We start from the raw sequence: 19,726 nt of genomic DNA on the forward strand, positions 1-19,726 counted from the left end.
AACGGCGTGTATCATTTGCTTCAATCCGACGAGCGGTTTAGAAAAAATCATGAAAATGTGCTCGCTGCCACTTGTCGTGCACTGTACAATTTTTAAAACTGCTCTTAAACTATGACAAATCTTGAAAAGTTTTTAACATGGGGAAGTTTCACCTATTTCATAGCTTTCCAACAGCGAAGGCATGTGCAGTTTTCTGTGATGAGAAGTTCACTCGTCTCAATACTGTAGTACTCTTACTTCAACAATGTCGTGCACTTGTATTGAACATGTAGTTCAAAAGTGTGTGTAAAATAACTATTATACTAATATTAGCAGAATAGGACAAATATTTCTTACCACCAGTGGTAGTTACCACCACTCGTGTTTTTTATGTTGTACTCCCTTCGTTTCAAAATAGATAACTTAATTTTGTACTAATTTTAGTATAAATTTGAGTCATCTATTTTGGCACGGAGGTAGTATATACTATCTATCAAAATTAAGAGTATGTATGTGTAATATGTAGTATATAACAACGTTTAGGTAGTATGCACCATATTTTGAACATACTCTTTTTTACGTACAAATATGTACATATTTCATAAATATAACAAAAAATATGGGCTTATACATAATTTTATTTTGTAACTTACTTTGAAATATCTTAGATGTAGTATATAAATATTTGTAAATGATAAAGTAATATATATACTACTATATTATAGTATATGAGACATGTGAGGTAATTATCATCGGGTGGCAAGTTGTATTTTCTTCAGAAAGTCTATTCATCACCCAGGGTGCAAAATAAGTTATTCCTCACCGAAGTAATCTTACAATCATTTCATAATAAATTTGCATTTGAAATACAAATAGTTACATTTATATTAATTCATTGCGTAAAATTTGACAAAAAAGGTCACAAGACCAGAAAATTGCATTCTATGTACACTTTACAATATGTTTTTACATCTATAATTTAATGTAACACAAAATATTTTTACGGTGATTATATTTTTTACGTTTTCTTTTTATGTTTGAAATAAAATAAAACTTACGGAACGCAAAATTACGGTGCATTGATGTTAAAATAGGGAGGGGGGGGGGGTGAAGAATTATTCCTCAACCAGGGTGTGTGTGTATGACAAATTTTTGCTACCACCGGTGGTAGTTACCACCACTTGAGTTTTGTATGTTATATGTAGTATCTATCAAAACGGAGTATATACGTGTAGTATGTAATATGTAAAAATGTTTAGGTAGTGTGTGTGTATATACATGTAGTATGTAGTATCTATCAAAACCGATTATATATATACTATTCATCACCTAGGGTGCAAAATAAGTTATTCTTCACCCAAGGTAATCTTACGATCACTTCATAATTCAATTACATTTGGAATTCAAATAGTTACATTCTTATTGATTCACTATGTAATTTTTTGAAGGGGGAGCACAATAATTTTAAATTTTTTACTACGCACATGCAAGATCATGGTGATGCATATCAACGAGAGGGAAGAGTATCATCTACGTACCCTCGTAGACCGTAAGCGGAAGCGTTATGACAACGCGGTTGATGTAGTCGTACGTCTTCACGATCGACTAATCTAGCACCGAAGGTACGACATCTCCACGATCTGCACACGTTCAGCTCGGTGACATCCCGCGAACTCACGATCCAGTAGAGCTTCGAGGGAGAGTTTCGTCAGCACGACGGCGTGATGACGGTGATGATGTTACTACCGGAATAGGGCTTCGCCTAAGCACCACTACGATATAACTGAGGTGGATTATGGTGGAGGGGCATCGCACATGGCTAAAAGATCAATGATCAACTTGTGTGTCTATGGGGTGCCCCTCCCCCGTATATAAAGGAGTGGAGGAGGGGGAGGGCCGGCCCTCTCTATGGCGCGTCCTAGGGGAGTCCTACTCCCTCCGGGAGTAGGATTCCCCCCTTTCAAGTAGGAGTAGGAGAGGAAGGAAGGAGGAGAGAGGGAGGACGGAAAGAGGGGCCGGCTCCCCTCCCAATTCGGATTGGGCTTGGGGCGCGCCTCCCTTTTTTCCCTTCCCTCTCCTCTATTCCACTAAGGCCCAATAAGGCCCATATACTCCCCGGGGGGTTCCGGTAACATCCCGGTACTCCAGAAAAATGCCCGAACCACTCGGAACCATTCGGATGTCCAAATATAGGCTTCCAATATATCGATCTTTACGCCTCGACCATTCCGAGACTCCTCGTCACGTCCGTGCTCAAATCCGGGACTCCAAACTACCTTCGGTACATCAAAACACATAAACTCATAATACCGATCGTCACCGAATGTTAAGCGTGCGGACCCTACGGGTTCGATAACTATGTAGACATGACCGAGACATGTCTCTGGTCAATAACCAATAGCGGAACATGGATGCTCATATTGGTTCCTACATATTCTGTCTTTATCGGTCAACCCGCATAACGGTATACGTTGTTCCCTTTGTCATCGGTATGTTACTTGCCCGAGATTCGATCGTCGGTATCTCAATACCCAGTTAAATCTCGTTACCGTCGGGTCTCTTTACTCATTCCGTAATGCTACATCCCGTAACTAACTCATTAGCTACATTGCTTGCAAGGCTTATTGTGGTGTACATTACCGAGAGGGCCCAGAGATACCTCTCCGACAATCGGAGTGACAAATCCTAATCTTGATCCATGGCAACTCAACAAACACCATCGGAGACACCTGTAGAGCACCTTTATAATCACCCAGTTACGTTGTGACGTTTGGTAGCACACAAAGTGTTCCTCCGGTATTCGGGAGTTGCATGATCTCATAGTCATAGGAACATGTATAGTTATGGACAAAGCAATAGCAACAAACTAAACGATCATCGTGCTAAGCTAACAGATGGGTCAAGTCAATCACATCATTCTCTAATGATGTGATCCCGTTAATTAAATGACAACTCATGTCTATGGTTAGGAAACATAACCATCATTGATTCAACGAGCTAGTCAAGTAGAGGCAAACTAGTGACACTCTGTTTGTCTATGTATTCACACATGTACTAAGTTTCCGGTTAATACAATTCTAGCATGAATAATAAACATTTATCATGATATAAGGAAATATAAATAAAAACTTTATTATTACCTCTAGGGAATATTTCCTTCAGTCTCCCACTTGCACTAGAGTCAATAATCTAGATTACATTGTAATGATTCTAACACCCATGGATTCTTGGTGCTGATCTTGTTTTGCTCGTGAGAGAGGCTTAGTCAACGGGTCTGCAACATTCAGATCCGTATGTATCTTGCAAATCTCTATGTCTCCCTCCTTGACTTGATCGCGGATGGAATTGAAGTGTCTCTTGATGTGCTTGGTTCTCTTGTGAAATCTGGATTCCTTTGCCAAGGCAATTGCTCCAGTATTGTCACAAAAGATTTTCATTGGACCCGATGCACTAGGTATGACACCTAGATCGGATATGAACTCCATCCAGACTCCTTCATTTGCTGCTTCCGAAGCAGCTATGTATTCCGCTTCACATGTATATCCCGCCACGACGCTCTGCTTGGAACTGCACCAACTGACAGCTCCTCCATTTAATAAAAACATGTATCCGGTCTGTGACTTAGAGTCATCCGGATCAGTGTCAAAGCTTGCATTGACGTAACCGTTTACGACGAGCTCTTTGTCACCTCCATATACGAGAAACATATCCTTAGTCCTTTTCAGGTATTTCAGGATGTTCTTGACCGCTGTCCAGTGATCCACTCCTGGATTACTTTGGTACCTCCTTGCTAAACTTATAGCAAGGCACACATCAGGTCTGGTACACAACATTGCATACATGATAGAGTCTATGGCTGAAGCATAGGGAACATCTTTCATTTTCTCTCTATCTTCTTCAGTGGTCGGGCATTGAGTCTGACTCAACTTCACACCTTGTAATGCAGGTAAGAACCCTTTCTTTGCCTGATCCATTTTGAACTTCTTCAAAACTTTATGAAGGTATGTGCTTTGTGAAAGTCCAATTAAGCGTCTTGATCTATCTCTATAGATCTTGATGCCCAATATATAAGCAGCTTCACCGAGGTCTTTCATTGAAAAATTCTTATTCAAGTGTCCTTTTATGCTATTCAGAAATTCAGTATCATTTCCGATTAACAATATGTCATCTACATATAATATCGGAAATGCTACGGAGGTCCCGCTCACTTTCTTGTAAACACAAGCTTCTCCAAAAGTCTGTATAAAACCATATGCTTTGATCACACTATCAAAGCGTATATTCCAACTCCGAGAGGCTTGCACTAGTCCATAAATGGATCGCTGGAGCTTGCACACTTTGTTAGCACCTTTTGGATCGACAAAACCTTCTGGTTGCATCATATACAACTCTTCTTTAAGATATCCATTAAGGAATGCAGTTTTGACATCCATTTGCCAAATTTCATAATCATAAAATGTGGCAATTGCTAACATGATTCGGACGGACTTAAGCATCGCTATGGGTGAGAAGGTCTCATCATAGTCAACTCCTTGAACTTGTCGAAGACCCTTCGCAACAAGTCGAGCTTTGTAGACAGTAACATTACCGTCAACGTCAGTCTTCTTCTTGAAGATCCATTTATTCTCTGTGGCCTGCCGATCATCGGGCAAGTCAACCAAAGTCCATACTTTGTTCTCATACATGGATCCCATCTCAGATTTCATGGCTTCAAGCCATTTTGCGGAATCTGGGCTCATCATCGCTTCCTCATAGTTCGTAGGTTCGTCATGGTCAAGTAACATGACTTCTAGAACAGGATCACCGTACCACTCTGGTGCGGATCTTACTCTGGTTGACCTACGAGGTTCGGTAGTAACTTGATCAGAAGTTTCATGATCATCATTATTAGCTTCCTCACTTACTGGTGTAGGAATCACTGGAACTGATTTCAGTGATGAACTACTTTCCAATAAGGGAGAAGGTACAATTACCTCGTCAAGTTCTACTTTCCTCCCACTCACTTCTTTCGAGAGAAACTCCTTCTCTAGAAAGGCTCCATTCTTAGCAACGAATATCTTGCCTTCGGATCTGTGATAGAAGGTGTACCCAACAGTCTCCTTTGGGTATCCTATGAAGACACATTTCTCCGATTTGGGTTCGAGCTTATCAGGTTAAAGCTTTTTCACATAAGCATCGCAGCCCCAAACTTTAAGAAGCGACAACTTGGGTTTCTTGCCAAACCACAGTTCATAAGTTGTCATCTCAATGGATTTAGATGGTGCCCTATTTAACGTGAATGCAGCTGTCTCTAAAGCGTAACCCCAAAACGATAGCGGTAAATCAGTGAGAGACATCATAGATCACACCATATCTAGTAAAGTACGATTACGACGTTCAGACACACCATTACGTTGTGGTGTTCCAGGTGGCGTGAGTTGCGAAACTATTCCGCATTGTTTCAAATGAAGTCCAAACTCATAACTCAAATATTTGCCTCCACGATCATATCGTAGAAACTTGATTTTCTTGTTACGATGATTTTCCACTTCACTCTGAAATTCTTTGAACTTTTGAAATGCTTCAGACTTATGTTTCATTAAGTAGATATACCCATATCTGCTCAAATCATCCGTGAAGGTGAGAAAATAACGATATCTGCCACGAGCTTCAATGTTCATTGGACCACACACATCAGTATGTATGATTTCCAATAACTCTGTTGCTCACTCCATTGTCCCGGAGAGCGGAGTTTTAGTCATCTTGCCCATGAGGCATGGTTCGCAAGTACCAAGTGATTCATAATCAAGTGATTCCAGAAGTCCATCAGAATGGAGTTTCTTCATGCGCTTTACACCAATATGACCTAAACGGCAGTACCACAAATAAGTTGCACTATCATTATCAACTCTGCATCTTTTGGCTTCAATACTATGAACATGTGTATCACTACTATCAAGATTTAGTAAAAATAGACCACTCATTAGGAGTGCATGACCATAAAAGATATTACTCATATAAATAGAACAACCATTATTCTCTGATTTAAATGAATAACCGTCTCGCATCAAACAAGATCCATATATAATGTTTATGCTCAACGCCAACACCAAATAACAATTATTTAGGTCTAATATTAATCCCGAAGGTAGATGTAGAGGTAGCATGCCGACGGCGATCACATCGACTTTGGAACCATTTCCCACGCACATCGTTACCTCGTCCTTAGCCAATCTTCACTTAATCCGTAGTCCCAGTTTCGAGTTGAAAATGTTAGCAACTGAACCAGTATCAAATACCCAGACACTACTGCGAGCATTAGTAAGGTACACATCAATAACGTGTATATCAAATATACCTTTCACTTTGCCATCCTTCTTCTTCGCCAAATACTTGGGGCAGTTCCGCTTCCAGTGACCAGTTCCTTTGCAGTAGAAACACTTAGTCTCAGGCTTAGGTCCAGACTTGAGTTTCTTCACTTGAGCAGCAACTGGCTTGCTGTTCTTCTTGAAGTTCCCCTTCTTCCCTTTACCTTTTTTTTTCTGAAACTAGTGGTCTTGTTGACCGTCAACACTTGATGCTCCTTCTTGATTTCTACCTCCGCAACCTTTAGCACTGCGAAGAGCTCGGGAATCGTCTTATCCATCCCTTGCATATTATAGTTCATCACAAAGCTCTTGTAGCTTGGTGGCAGTGATTGAAGAACTCTGTCAATGACACTATCATCAGGAAGATTAACTCCCAGTTGAGTCAAGTGGTTGTGGTACCCAGACATTCTGAGTATATGTTCACTGACAGAACTATTCTCCTCCATCTTGCAGCTGTAGAACTTATTGGAGACTTCATATCTCTCAATCCGGGCATTTGCTTGAAATATTAACTTCAACTCCTGGAACATCTCATATGCTCCATGACGTTCAAAACATCGTTGAAGTCTCGGTTCTAAGCCATAAAGCATGGCACACTGAACTATCGAGTAGTCATCAGCTTTGCTCTGTCAGGTGTTCATAACATCTGGCGTTGCTCCTGCGGCGGGTTTGCCACCTAGCGGTGCTTCTAGGACGTAATTCTTCTGTGCAGCAATGAGGATAATCCTCAAGTTATGGACCCAGTCTGTGTAATTGCTCCCATCATCTTTCAACTTTGCTTTCTCAAGGAACGCATTAAAATTTAATGGAACAAGAGCACGGGCCATCTATCTACAACAACATAGACAGGCAAAATACTATCAGGTACTAAGTTCATGATAAATTAAAGTTCAATTAATCATATTTAAGAACTCCCACTTAGATAGACATCCCTCTAATCATCTAAGTGATCACGTGATCCATATCAACTAAACCATGTCCGATCATCACGTGAGATGGAGTAGTTTTCAATGGTGAACATCACTATGTTGATCATATCTACTATATGATTCATGCTCGACCTTTCGGTCTCAGTGTTCCGAGGCCATATTTGCATATGCTAGGCTCGTCAAGTTTAGCCCGAGTATTTCTGCGTGTGCAAAAACTGGCTTGCACCCATTGTATATGAACGTAGAGCTTATCACACCCGATCATCACGTGGTGTCTCGGCACGACGAACTTTGGCAACGACGCATACTCAGGGAGAACACTTGTACCTTGAAATTTAGTGAGAGATCATCTTATAATGCTACCATCATCTTTCAACTTAGCTTTCTCTAGAAACGCATTAAAATTCAATGGAACAACAGCATGGGCCATCTATCTACAACAACATAGACATGCAAAATACTATCAGGTACTAAGTTCATGATAAATTAAAGTTCAATTAATCAAATTACTTAAGAACTCCCACTTGGATAGACATCTCTCTAATCATCTAAGTGATCACGTGATCCATATCAACTAAACCATGTCCGATCATCACATGAGATGGAGTAGTTTTCAATGGTGAACATCACTATGTTGATCATATCTACTATATGATTCACACTCGACCTTTCGGTCTCCAGTGTTTCGAGGCCATATCTGCATATGCTAGGCTCGTCAAGTTTAACCCGAGTATTCTGCATGTGCAAAACTGGCTTGCACCCGTTGTATGTGAACGTAGAGCTTATCACACCCGATCATCACGTGGTGTCCCGGCATGATGAACTGTAGCAACGGTGCATACATAGGGAGAACACTTATACCTTGAAATTTAGTGAGAGATCATCTTATAATGCTACCGCCGAACTAAGCAAAATAAGATGCATAAAGGATAAACATCACATGCAATCAATATAAGTGATATGATATGGCCATCATCATCTTCTGCCTTTGATCTCCATCTCCAAAGCACCGTCATGATCACCATCATCACCGGCTTGACACCTTTATCTCCATCGAAGCATCGTTGTCGTCTCGCCAACTATTGCCTCTACGACTATCGCTACCGCTTAGTGATAAAGTAAAGCAATTACATGGCGATTGCATTTCATACAATAAAGCGACAACCATATGGCTCCTGCCAGTTGCCGATAACGGTGTTACAAAACATGATCATCTCATACAATAAAATTTAGCATCATGTCTTGACCATATCGCATCACAACATGCCCTGCAAAAACAAGTTAGACGTCCTCTACTTTGTTGTTGCAAGTTTTACGTGGCTGCTACGGGCTGAGCAAGAACCGTTCTTACCTACGCATCAAAAACCACAACGCGGTATAGTGATTGCTTTTTGATCTTCAGAAAGAACCCTATTCATCGAATCCGATTCAACTAAAGCTGGAGAAACAGACACCCACTAGCCACGTGTGTGCGAAGCACGTCGGTAGAACCAGTCTCGCGTAAGCGTACGCGTAATGTCGTTCTAGGCCGCTTCATCCAACAATGCCGCTGAATCAAGAATCAACTAGTGACGGCAAGTAATATGTATATACCCACGCCCACAACTCCTTTGTGTTCTACTCGTGCATATAACATCTATGCATAAACCTGGCTCGGATGCCACTTTTGGGGAACGTAGTAATTTCAAAAGTTTTCCTACGCACATGCAAGATCATGGTGATGCATTGCAATGAGAGGGGAGAGTATCGTCTACGTACCCTTGTAGAACGTAAGCGGAAGCGTTATGACAACGCGGTTGATGTAGTCGTACGTCTTCACGATTGACCGATCTAGCACTGAAGGTACGACACCTCCGTGATCTGCACATGTTCAGCTCGGTGACGTCCCGCGAACTCATGATCCAGTAGAGCTTCGAGGGAGAGTTTTGTCAGCACGACGGCCTCATGATGGTGATGATGTTGCTACCGGAACAGGGCTTTGCATAAGAACCACTACCATATAACCGAGGTGGATTATGGTGGAGGGGGGCACCGCACACGGCTAAAAGATCAATGATGTGTCTATGGGGTGCCCCCCTCCCTCGTATATAAAGGAGTGGAGGAGGGGGAGGGTTGGCCCTCTCTATGGCGCGCCCTAGGGGAGTCCTACTCCCTCCGGGAGTAGGATCCCCCCTTCCAAGTAGGAGTAGGAGAGGAAGGAAGGAGGAGAGAGGGAGGAAGGAAAGGGGGGGCGGCCCCCCTCCCAATTCGGATTGGGCTTGGGGGGCATGCCTCCCTCTTTTCCCTTCCCTCTCCTCTATTCCACTAAGGCCCAATAAGGCCCATATACTCCCCGGGGGGTTCCGGTAACCTCCCGGTACTCCGGCAAAATGCCCGGACCACTCGGAACCATTCCGATGTCCAAATATAGGCTTCCAATATATCGATATTTACATCTCGACCATTCCGAGACTCCTCGTCATGTCTGTGATCAAATCCGGGACTCTAAACTACCTTTGGTACATCAAAACACATAAACTCATAATACCGATCGTCACCAAACGTTAAGCGTGCGGACCCTATGGGTTCGAGAACTATGTAGACATGACCGAGACATGTCTCCGGTCAATAACCAATAGCAGAACCTGGATGCTCATATTGGCTCCTACATATTCTATGAAGATCTTTATCGGTCAAACCGCATAACGGTATACTTTGTTCCCTTTGTCATCGGTATGTTACTTGCCCGAGATTCGATCGTCGGTATCTCAATACCCAGTTAAATCTCGTTACCGGCGGGTCTCTTTACTCATTCCGTAATGCTACATCCCGTAACTAACTCATTAGCTACATTGCTTGCAAGGCTTATGGTGGTGTACATTACCGAGAGGGCCCAGAGATACCTCTCCGACAATCGGAGTGACAAATCCTAATCTTGATCCATGGCAACTCAACAAACACCATCAGAGACACCTATAGAGCACCTTTATAATCACCCAGTTACGTTGTGACGTTTGGTAGCACACAAAGTGTTCCTCCGGTATTCGGGAGTTGCATGATCTCATAGTCATAGGAACATGAATAGTTATGGACAAAGCAATAGCAACAAACTAAACGATCATCGTGCTAAGCTAACGGATGGGTCAAGTCAATCACATCATTCTCTAATGATGTGATCCTGTTAATCAAATGACAACTCATGTCTATGGTTAGGAAACATAACCATCATTTATTCAACGAGCTAGTCAAGTAGAGGCAAACTAGTGACACTCTGTTTGTCTATGTATTCACACATGTACTAAGTTTTCGGTTAATACAATTCTAGCATGAATAATAAACATTTATCATGATATAAGGAAATATAAATAACAACTTTATTATTGATTCTAGGGCATATTTCCTTCAAATCGGGCATAATAAAATAAAAATATAGGTCATAAGACAAGAAAATTTGCAGTTTATGTATATTTTACACTATATTTTTACGTTTGTAATTTTACATAACATAAAATATTTTTACGGTGATTATATATTTTCTTACATTCTCTTTTTATGTCAAAAATAAGATAAAAACTTATGGAACATAAAATTACGGTGCATTGATGGTAAAATAGAGGGGGGTGAGGAATAGTTATTCTTCACCCCCTCTCTATTTTTACATTAATGCATCGTATTTTTATGTTTCGTAAATTTTGTCTTATTTCATACATGAAAAGAGAACGTAAGAAAATATGTACTCGTCTTAAAAAATATTTTATGTTACGTAAAATTACAAATGTAAATACATAGTGTAAAACATACATAAAATGCGATTTTTCTGGTCTTATGACCTATATTTTTATTTTTATACCAAATTTTACATATTAAATCAATATGCATGTAACTACTTATATTCTAAATGCAATTTATTTAGAAAGCGATCGCAAGATTACCTCGGGTGAAGAATAACTTATTCTACACCCTGAGTGATGAATAGTAACACAATATTCTAATCCTAGGATTAGAATAGTTATTTGGATCACAACAGCCCTATATAAGGCCCGAAGACAGGTTCCTGAACTTCCCTGAACTGCCGGCCCGACCCGACAACATCCCACCTGGACCCCGATCCCGATCGAGCCGCCCCTCCCCAACCCCCCTCCTCGTTAGTGAACTCGTCTCCCGGCTCTACCCAAACAAGACAAACAAGCAACAAGGGCACAATCAACCACGTGCAAACTCAAACAACATGATGCAAGGATGGTATGCAATGCGGGATGCAATGAGGGATGCATATGCAAGATTTGACAAGGAACGAATGAACCTGGCCTCAACTTGGAAATCCAAGCGTGCCACTGGAAAGGTGAGATGAAATCGCTTGAAAACGATATAAAGAACGCCGGAATCGGAGTTACGGTTTGGAAATGGCAAGCAATTCAAATATGACCATGTTCTGCGATTTACAACAAGTAGTCATCTAAATGCAACAAGATGAACATGCTACAGCACCCAAACATGACAACAAAATACATGGCAGGGATCCATTCATGATGCTTAACAAAAGACTAGCACTGAGCTACGGCCAATTCATCCATTAACAGGTTCAAACAAGCATGGCAAAAATGCATTTGGTAAACAGATCTCAGACTTGGTGAAATTAACACTTGTCTGGAATTTTAGATCAGATAGCACTCTTTGGAGCAAGAAAACAATATGCTACAGGACCTGAACATGGTAAAGTAAAGCATGGCATGGAGCTACTCAAAGAGCTTAACAAAAGTCCCTTAGTGACCTTGAGCCAAAAGGGATCAGAAAATACATTTGCAAGCATGTGAAGATGGAAAAAACATAATCAGTTCTCAGACTTAGTGAAAACTGGAGCATGCTGAAACAGATATCTAGTAGGCATGTTTACGAGCTCGATGCACTCACTATAGAGCATGTCATGACAAACTAAGCATAAACCCATCAAGAATACACAAAATACAAGCTATACATGGCAAGAACAATAACATGGCATGCACGGATCAACTACAACATCCTCGGTAAAATCGCTAAAAAGTAGACAATCTGCCCAGATACACGAAATAGCAAAAGTAGAGCTCGATTGACTCAAGCTAGGGTGCTCCATAATTGCAAACAAAGACATGGATGGATAGAGCACTACAAGATTAACAAAACATCCTTACTGATCGTCCTCAAAAGAGGCACGGATCACTAGGAAACAACAAGAACATATGGTCCTATGAGATAAACAGGTCAAGGACTTAGTGCAAATGCTAAGTCCCTGAAATCAGCATTAACGAATGCTCCACTTTGCATGCTTGTGCTAGTCACCACACTCATCACAAAAATACATGGGTTGCACCTCTGGATAGATGGAAAAACATGTAACAAAACACATGAAGAGCTCATGGGCATATCATGCACACAATAATCATGGCAAAAATGACAAATATCTAATTGGAGCAGCAGATCTAACAATTATCTCAAATAGCATTCTTCTAACAGCATTTCGGGCATCAAGATGAACTCAAATGAAAATGATGCATTGAGATGAAATGATGTGCTCTCTGAGACGAACATTTTGATATGCTATATGCCCAAAACGGAGCTACGGATGCAAAGTTATGATTCGATGAACATAGAAAAAAAGTTAGGGTTTCGGGGCAAAAGTCAACCCCGAGATTTCGGATCTCAGATCTGCACGCTTCCCGAGGTTCGTCCTCGAGCTCGCCGGAGATGAAGTCGGCCGCCGGAGTTCGTTGGGGAGGCGGTGTGGGGCTCGCCGGAGTTGGTGGCCGGCCGGATCTCGCCGGATCCGGGGCCGGGGCGGCGCTAGGACGAGGCGGCGGGGTCGATGGTCGCCGGCCAGGGGGCGGCAGGGCGCCGGGCGGCGATGTCGGCGCACCGGCCGGCGCGGAGGCGCGGCGAGGTGGTGGCCGGCGCGGGCGAGGAGGCGCGGGCGGCGGGGAAGTGGCCCGCGGGAGGCGGCGGCTCGGGCCGGGGGGGCTCTCCCCGGGCCCAGGCGGGCCCGCGCGGCGGTGAAGTGGGCACCGGGCGGCGGCGAGTCAGGTGGTGCCACGTGGCCGCGGACAGGCGGAGTGGACGTGTCCGGCCGGATGGAAAAATGTCCGCCGGCGCGTGGAGACGAAGGGGACTAGGGTTTCGGGGGAAGGAGAAGGAGAATTTCGGAGGGGTTCTTTATATAGGCATAGGAGGAGTTAGGAGAGTCCAAATGAGGTGCGGTTTTCGGCCACGCGATCGTGATCGAACGCTCTAGATGATGGAGAGGGTTTTGGTGGGTTTTGGGTCAAAATGGAGGGGTGTTGGGCTGCAACACACACGAGGCCTTTTCGGTCCCTTGGTTAACCGTTGGAGCATCAAACGAAGTCCAAATGGTACGAAACTCGACAGGCGGTCTACCGGTAGTAAACCAAGGCCACTTGCCAAGTCTCGGTCCAATCCGGAAAAGTTTAATCTCCACACACGAAAGAAAGTTAGAAATGACCACCGGAGGAGAACGGAGCGCCGGAATGCAAAACGGACAACGGGGAAAATGCTCGAATGCATGAGATGAACACATATGCAAATGCAATGCACATGATGACATGATATGAGATGCATGACAACGACAACAACACACGGAGACAAAAACCCGAACCCGAGAAAATAAAATAACTTAAGGCCGGAAACGGCAAGAGTTGGAGTACATATTGGGTAAATTACATCCGGGGTGTTACAACACTCCACCACTACGAAAGGATCTCGTCCCGAGATCTAGGATTGAAAGAACACCGGGTACTCAGAACGGAGGTGATCCTCGCGTTCCCAGGTAGCTTCACGGTCGGAATGGTGTGACCACTTGACTTTGTGGAATTTGATTGACTTGTTGCGAGTCTTGTGTTCAGTCTCTTCAAGAATAGCAACGGGGTGCTCACGATAAGAGAGATCTTCTTGGAGCTCAATGTCCTCGAAGTTGACGGTGCGGTCAGGAGTCTTGAAGCACTTTCGGAGCTGAGAGACATGGAACACGTCATGAACATTTGCAAAGTTTGAAGGAAGCTTGAGTTGATAGGCGAGATCACCTCTCTTGCTGACAATCTTGAAAGGTCCCATGTATCTAGGGGCAAGCTTCCCTTTGATACCAAAGCGGCGAGTACCTTTCATAGGAGAGACGCGGAGGTAAACATGGTCTCCGATCTCGAAAGCCAAATCACGGTGCTTACTATCATAGTAGCTCTTCTGGCGGGATTGGGCTGCTTTGAGGTTATCTCGAATGACTTTGCACATTTCCTCTGCCTCTGTGATTAAGTCATTACCGAGAAGCTGACGTTCATCGGTTTCAGACCAGTTGAGAGGGGTACGGCACTTCCTGCCATACAGAATTTCAAATGGGGCCTTGCCCGAACTTGCTTGAAAACTGTTGTTGTAGGAGAATTCAGAATAAGGAAGACAATCCTCCCACTTCATGCCGAAGGAGATCACACAAGTCCTGAGCATATCTTCAAGAATCTGATTGACACGCTCGACTTGACCGCTAGTTTGAGGATGGAAAGCTGTGTTGAAGTGGATGTTGGTGCCCATGGCCTTCTGAAAAGAATCCCAAAACTTGGAGGTAAAGATGCTGCCACGGTCTGAAGAGATCACTTGTGGAATACCGTGCAGAGAGACAATTCGAGAGGTATAGAGTTCCGCCAATTGAGCTGCAGTGATAGACTCTTTGATAGGCAAAAAGTGAGCCACTTTAGTGAGTTTGTCGATGACAACGAATATAGCATCATTGCCACGTTTGGACTTTGGAAACCCAGTCACGAAGTCCATCTCAATGTGGTCAAACTTCCATTCTGGAATGGCAAGAGGTTGGAGGAGACCAGCTGGCCTTTGGTGTTCTGCCTTCACTCTTCTGCAGACATCACATTCATTCACGAATTGAGCAATCTCGTGCTTCATTCGAGTCCACCAATAAGCCTGCTTGAGGTCCTGATACATCTTCGTGCTCCCAAGGTGGATGGAGAGGAGAGAATTGTGAGCCTCATTCATGATCACTTTACGAAGGTCACCTTTGGGCACAACAATACGATCCTCTAAGAAGAGAGTATCCTTGTCATCAAGGCGGTAGCACTTGTACTTGGGTTGACTCTTGGCAATCCCAATCTTCACCTTCTTCACCATAGCATCAAGAAGCTAGGCTTGGCGAATCTGGTCTTCCAAGGTAGGACAGACTTGAAGGTTGGCGAGGAAACCTTGAGGAAAAACTTGCAGATTAAGTTTGCGGAAAGCTTCACAAAGCTTGGGTTGATAAGGCTTGAGAATAAAACTGTTGCAATAAGCCTTCCAGCTCAATGCGTCAGCAATCACATTGGCATTGCCTGGAGTATACTCGATACTCGGATTATACTCTTGAATCATTTCGACGCATCGAGTTTGCCTGAGGTTGAGATTAGGCTGAGTGAAGATGTACTTGAGACTCTTGTGATCAGTGAAAATGTCCACTTTTCTTCCCAATAAGAGATGTCTCCAAGTCAAAAGAGCATGCACAACTGCCGCCAACTCAAGGTCATGAGTGGGGTAGTTCTTCTCATTGGGCTTCAACTGACGAGAGGTATAAGCCACAACTTTCTTCTCTTGCATCAACACTGCGCCAAGACCTTGGAGAGAGGCATCACAAAAAACCTCGTACGGTTTGGATTCATCAGGCGGAGTCAGAACTGGAGCGGTGACCAATTTCTCTTTCAAAGTGTTGAAAGCAATGTCACACTCCGAAGACCAAACGTACTTGACGTGCTTATGGAGAAGATTTGAGAGAGGCTTCGTGATCTTAGAAAAGTTTTCAACGAATCTTCGACAGTAGCTTGCGAGACCGAGGAAGCTACAGAGTTGCTTCACGTTCCGAGGAGGTTCCCAATTCACAATTGCAGACACCTTCTCAGGATTCACCGCAATGCCCTTGGCAGAGATGATATGACCAAGATAAAGAACCTCATCGAGCCAAAATTCGCACTTGGAGAACTTGGCGTAGAACTTGTGTTCCCTGAGCTTATCGAGTACCAAACGCAAGTGCTTGGCATGATCTTCCTTGTTCTTCGAGAAAACCAGAATGTCGTCGAGATAGACCAAAACGAAATCATTGGTGTAGGCGTTGAAGATGAAGTTCATCATGCGAGAGAACGTCGGAGGAGCATTGACGAGGCCAAAAGACATGACAGTGTATTCATATGACCCATAGCTTGTCCTGAAAGCCGTCTTGGGAGTATTTTGCTCGCGGATTCGAATCTGATGATAACCCATACAGAGATCAAGCTTGGAGAATACTTGGGCACCTTTGAGTTGTTCGAACAGCTCGTTGATGTTGGGAAGTGGGTATTTGTTCTTGATGGTCTTCTTGTTCAATGGCCGGTAATCAACACAAAGTCGGTCCGTTCCATCCTTCTTCTTCACAAAAAGAACACCACAACCCCACGGAGAAGAACTAGGCCGGATGAGACCCATTTTCTCTTGAATATCGAGTTGCTTCTTCTCTCCTTCAACTCTTCAGGTCCGAGCTTGTAAGGACGCTTGCACACTGGTTCCGTGCCAGGCTCAAGATCGATGACGAATTCAACTGGCCGGTACGGAGGCATTCCTGGAAGCTCTTCTGGAAAGATGTCTTGATATTCGCAAACGACTGGAATTTGCGAGATAGCATCTAGTTCACCCTTCTCATTGAGAGAAAACAGACAGATGGTATCATCACGAGCGTCAAAGACAATTACATCCTCAGACGAATGAGTCAATTGAATCTGCCTGGCTGCACAATCAAGATGCACCTTGTGCTTAGAAAGCCAATCCATCCCGAGAATAAGATCAATATCCGAGTTACCAAGAACCATTGGGGAAGAAAGGAACTTGTAGTCGCCCAGGGTGATAGTAACATCTGGCACCTCCAGACTTGCACTCAAACGTTTGCCAGGAGAAACGATATCCATTTGTTTACCCAAATGAGAAGAAACGAACTCATGCTTGGTAAAAAATGGCTTTGACATCAAACAATGCGATTCACCAGTGTCAAAAAGAACTCTTGCGGGAATATCGTTAACAGGAAGGTTACCCATGATGACATCTGACGAGTCCTCTGCCTAAGCTGCATTCATCAAGTTGACCTTGGCGTGCTTGGGGTTATGCTTGAACACAGCTGTACTTGCCAATCTCACAAGAGGAGGAGGGAGACGCCTCTGATTGAAGCATTTGTTGGCATAGTGACCATTCTATTGGCACTTGTTGCACGTGACCTCTGAAAGCGGACGGTGATACGGAGCACTCGATCTTGGAGCTTGAGACAAAGTCTTGTTCTGAAAGCCAGGGTTGGGTGGGTGGGAAGATCCACTGCCACCTTTGCTCTTCTGCTTACGGCTGATGGAACGGAGGAGGAGGAAGCCAATACTTCTGCTGCTTGGCCACTTGAGTAGAGGAAGAAGGAGTAGTGTCTCTGACTCGCTTCTAGGAAGCATCACACCTCAGTTGAGCAGCCTCTTGCTTCAATGCCATGTTGTAGAACTCATCGTACCTCGAGGGCTCAAAGAGAACAAGAGCTAGCTGGATTTCTTCTCTGAGCCACCCGTGAACTGGTATATCATGCTCTTCTCATCAGGGACATCCTGCTTAGCAAAGCGGGCGAGCTTCTGAAACAACTTGTTGTAGTCATAGACAGACAAAGAGCCTTGCTTCAGGTTGCGGAATTCCTCACGCTTGCTTTCAACCACGCTCTGAGGGATATGATGAGCTTTGAAGTCTTGACGGAATTCATCCCAGGTAATCACACGGCCTCCTCTGGAATCCTTGTACTGCTGGAACCATTCTGCAGCTTGATCTTTGAGTTGGAAGGAAGCGAACTTGACAAAGTCCTCAGGCCTGACGTTACTGCACTCGAAATGCTTGCACAGATCCACGAGCCAATCGTCAGCATCAGTTGCCTCAACACAATTGCTGAAAGTCTTTGGCCCGTTAGCAAGGAACTGGTTGAGTGTAGCAAAGTGATTCTGATTGTTGCCTTGGTTGCCTTGGTTCGCTTGATTGCGTTCTTGAAGAATTTGCATGATCAACTGCGTGTTTGCATTGGTTGCGGCCATCACAGCTTGCCATGCCTCCGGAGGAGGTGGAGGTGGTGGCGGATCCTGATTCTGATTCTGATTGGTGCTCTTAGCGGGAGCCATCCTGAAGAGGGTGACATCCATTAGCACATTGACAGATAAAATGAAGCTGAATCCAACGGAATGAAAATTGCAACATAAAGTCTTCACATCCGAACATAAGAACGAATGCATTCCTCTTGAAATGGTCACATATCCATAAATTGAGAAGCCACTTAGAATTTAGGTAGAGAAATAAATCAACAAGGTACGGATCAAGAACGAATACTCGGTAAGAAATCCCAATCTCAAACCAAATATCCGTGGAAGAAAGGACTAGAGCTACAAGAATTCCCACCTATGAAACTCCCGAACATTTCCGGTTATGCAATCAGGTGTTGGGGATACAGGGGAAGCATAATATCTCACCCAAATCTAGCAAATCCTACATCCAGCTGTATCCATCCTTCAACACATAACCGAGAGAAACTTCGGAAACCATCTACCTCAACCTTCGAAAAGCATCCGTTATACAAGTTATGGCGATACTCCCAAACTCCCGCCCCAGTACCGGGTGGCGTCGAGGTTATCTCACCAACGAACTGCATAAAAGAGATTTTCGATGTCGGCGTACTAAACTCAGGTATTCCGGAATTGCAACGATAAAATTGTGACGAAAACACCTCGGAGCTCAACTCCCCGGGGCACTGCCACAACCCCTAAAGACAGGAGGCACCAAGAACAATGTTCTCGTCACAAAACCATCGGAACGATTCCAAGATATCCGCGTGATCCTAAATTTTTTTTAGTGAAATTTGAGAAGAGAAGAGTCAAAACTCTACGTCAGGATGCCTTACCAGAGCGATGAGGAGACTGGGAAGTAAAAAGAATTCCTAAACTCTCCGATATATAATTCCTAAATGACTCAAAACATTTTTCTAGACTCAACAACGACTGCTAAAAACGATCAAGCAATGGGGGCTCCTAAAGTCGGGGAAGGCTCTGATTACCAACTTGTAACGCCCTCGATGCGGCTATAGCTCCCACGTGTCGAGGCACGACTTAGAGACATAACCGCATTGAAAGCAATGTCGCAAGTTAGGCAATCTTCACAACATCCCATGTAATATAAATAATAAAAGGGGAGATACATAGTTGGCTTACACTCGCCACGTCAATCAAAGTACATAAATAGCATTACAACATTCAAACACTCATGGCCCGGCTACGGCGCCAAAATAAAAGAACAACCCAACATGCGACACGGTCCCGATCACCCCAACTGGGCACCACTACTGATCATCAGGGAAAGACACGTAGTATCGTTGAGAGTCCTCGTCGAACTCCCACTTGAGCTCAAGCGCGTCATCTGGAGCGGAATCATCAGGCCCTGCATCTGGTTTGG

Source organism: Triticum urartu, chromosome 1, assembly GCF_003073215.2.
Source record: "Triticum urartu cultivar G1812 chromosome 1, Tu2.1, whole genome shotgun sequence".
Lineage (NCBI taxonomy): Eukaryota > Viridiplantae > Streptophyta > Magnoliopsida > Poales > Poaceae > Triticum > Triticum urartu.